Source organism: Mus caroli, chromosome 2, assembly GCF_900094665.2.
Source record: "Mus caroli chromosome 2, CAROLI_EIJ_v1.1, whole genome shotgun sequence".
Lineage (NCBI taxonomy): Eukaryota > Metazoa > Chordata > Mammalia > Rodentia > Muridae > Mus > Mus caroli.
Window position 1 is genome coordinate 119896718 of NC_034571.1, and position 3413 is coordinate 119900130.

The 3413-nt window shown below is 50.0% G+C and overlaps 1 pseudogene; it reads right to left on the reverse strand.

Annotated features, from left to right (window-relative positions):
- Window positions 1-1655: 1655 nt before the first annotated feature.
- Window positions 1656-3413, reverse strand: part of LOC110307010 — a 4496-nt pseudogene continuing 2738 nt past the window's right edge.

Below are 3413 nucleotides of genomic sequence, written 5' to 3' on the forward strand. Positions count from 1 at the left end.
CTTTCTTTCTTTCTTTCTTTTTCTTTCTTTCTTGTGGGCAGTGTGTGGGGGGGGACCCAACACATTTTTTCAAAAACAGTTATTTCAGTTAAGTTAAAATCCTATAATCAGGACAGCCACAATTCCAGTCACTCCCATGGGAAGTATAGATATGTCAACAGACACATCTGGATGCTGAACAAGCCATTAACTCCATAAAACTAAAATGAAACAGTCGCTCAGAGTGAACAGTATTTCCAAGCACTTCACAATCATAATAGCAGAAAAGCCTGCAGCTTTCCCATTTGAAGGGTCACATTTTCTACTAGGCTTCCTTCACTTACAAGGGCCAACTGGCACAGCTGGGGAGAGGGTCAGGAGGAAATCAACTCTGTCGATCCAGAAAACTGCAGCTGTTATTACAAATGGCCCTGACAGTCCATTAGAAGTGGCTGTGTGAGACTGTGTCCCAACCTGTGTCCCTGGAGTGACCATTATGTAGAACCTCCCCAGTCCCCTACCCTGGCATCATCAGAGCCACACAGCTTGAGTAGGGCAGCAGAACCAAAGGGGGTAGGTGGTACTTGGTCACTTTCTCAAGGCAGTTTGTCTGCAAGCCAGGAGGAGGGGCAGGGGTGGTGGCCTCAGGTGAGAAGTACACACTCAGCACTCCACCCCTTCTGGGAAGTGGCAGGAGAGAGCCTCCTTAGGGGACTCCTGCTTTTGCAAAACAGTGTGCTCTCAAGGCAATTAGGTTCCTCTCTGTGCTGGAGCCCCACTACAGGGTGCACACCCAGGAAACGGTGACCTTGAATCCAAAAGGGGTGGGTCTCCTTGAAAAACACACTTTAGGAAGGCAGGAGGGGGGTCACTCCTTGCTTTACCATATCCTTCCATTACCCACCACAGCTCACTGCTGCCTCCCACCCTGCACTCTTGGGGTGCAGCTTTCTCTCAGCATTCTAGTAACAGAAACCAGTTGGAAGAAAAAGGTGACAGACCAAACAAACAAACAAACAAACAAACAAAAAACAAAAAAACCTAAAAAACCAAACAAACCAAAAAACCAAAAAACCAAAACCAAAAACAAAAAACCTGTTACTTCTATTCAGCCCCAAGAGGGTCCTCTCCTGGTACCGCATGTTTTACATTGAAACCAGCACCACAAACGATGAGATGGTCTTCTTTTAACTGTTGTTAAATGTTCAAGTGTGGCATTTTGGGGGACGCTCCCGGACATTAAGTCCACTCTTGTTTCCCACAACCTGAGAATGGATCAGGAACCAGCCCTGAAACAATACAGCAAGTAACAGGGATCATCTTCCTTTGTGCCATAGCAGGCTGAGCTGATTCTGACAGCATGCACCATGGCCACCTGGTCCCCTCTTGGTCCCCTCTTGGCCAGGAGAGTCTGTGCAGAATTGCAGCAACCAGGTTGAATTACACCAAAAAAGAAGTCCTGCTGACAGCCTGCGGTGCGCTCTATAGAATCTGCTTTTAACAAACCTAAGTCCCGGGTTTCAAACATTTCGGGGCTATCAATTACAGTTACCCATGAAAATATCTGCGACATTTCGGCTGTCTTCCTTAGCTTATTTTCCCGTTTCCAAATAATGCAGGAGTCCTCCACCAGCTGGTGACTGGGTGAATCCCTGGGTGAAGCCCTTGGTCCCAGGCTACAGGCTGGTACTGTGGCCGCCTTGGTTGTTAGCTGCCAGGGACAAGAAGGTCAACCCCAGTTCTGAGCTGCGCGTTCCCCTTGCAAGCGCAAGAGACGCTGCAGGTTGTGCGAGGGCTCCCGGGCGAGGGCAGCTCATGCACAGGGGCTGATAGGGGCCCGAGAAATGGGTGTGCGGGAAGCTTTGTGTGTAGCAGTAGCCCTCGCGAATGAAGTCTGCGCACCGCCTCCTTGATGAGGTTTCCTGAGAGCACCAGCTGCTGCAGGAGCCAGTGCAGGTCTTGGACTGAGATCCAGGTCGCTGTTGCAGGCTGCGGGACGCGGCTGCGTTCAGGAGCCAACACCGCCGGCACAGGCCCGACAGTGGCCGCGGGGTGCTTAGTTTGCCATTCACCGTGGGTGCCTCAAGGTCCGTCTGCAGTGCTGGACCGGGAAAATCTCCGCCACGCAGTAGGGCGCCGCCCGGCCCCGCCCGCGCTTCCCCAGCTTGCAGGGCGACGCCCCCCGGGGCGCAGGGTCCATGGCCTCCGCTGATCCCTCAGGTCGCAGCAGCAGCCTTGCTGGAGTCCCTGTCTTGTCCACCCCTGGCAGCGCCCTCAGGACCCGCGGGGGCGCGGGCGGGGTACCCGGGCGGCACAGGGCGAGGCCGGGCCATGGTGCCCTGCTTCCAGCTGCAGTATCTCAGGTATTTTCTTTCATTGTTTTCTTTTTTTTTTTTTTTTTTTGTGGTTAATTCAAGGTGCCCCTTCATAGAAAAGATTGACATGGAGCTGGATATAAAGTTCAAACTGGCCCCAAGCTTTTTTCTCTCTGTCAGTGACACACAAAAAAAGCCAGATTAGAGCAGAGTAAAAGTAGATAAAGGCGTTTCAGTCTTTTGTGTGAGACTTATCTTTTGGAGACACAACACAAAAGACTATTCGCCCCAGGTAGGGAGCACAGGACAAAACAAAGTACAGAAAGCAACAAATTCCACTTTGGTGAACAATAATAAGTTTTATTGGGGATACTTACAAAACTATGGGGGAAAGGTTCCCTATAGAAATAGAAATTATTAAAGACAGAGGTATCACCAAAGCTCACCAAAGCACAGGTGAGATCTCACAAGAGCTGGGAAGTGGCAGCACACGGCACAACATACAGACACCATAACAAGTTGGAGAGTGTTCTTTGAGGTAGCCCAGTTGGTTGGAGCATGTGCTCTGAAGGAAGTCAGTTGATCTGTACCTCTTCTAGTCAGTTCAGCTGCTTTCTGGGTCTGCAAAACAGCTGGTTTTGTCTGAGAGTCTTCTTTGAAGCTGTGCCTCACTGAGGAAACTCAGCAGCCATTATTGCTTAGTCTTGAGACTGGTGCCCCAGTGAATCTGGTCAGTTTCAGGGAATTTCTGAAGCTACCCAGAGTTGTTTGCTTTCTGGCTAAGGAGCTTCCTTCCCTATAGGGTTTAAGGGTTCAAGCCCCCAGGAGACTGCTAAATAGCACTCCACCCCTACCCTTCAGCTCTTACATTCTTTCCGCCACCTCTTCCNCAATGGTCCCTGAGCCTTGGAAGGGGTGGCATACATATCCACTATGGCTAAGAATTANGCCACTGTGTCACAGCAACAGTCACTTGATCTCAAGACCTTCACTGGTGGCTGAGTTGATACTGACAACTTGGGCAATCTATGGCATTAAAAACACACTTGTTTAGAAGGCAATATGACAGGAGCATCTAATCCATCTAATAAAAGAATAGAAGCTGTTCCCCACTGTGAC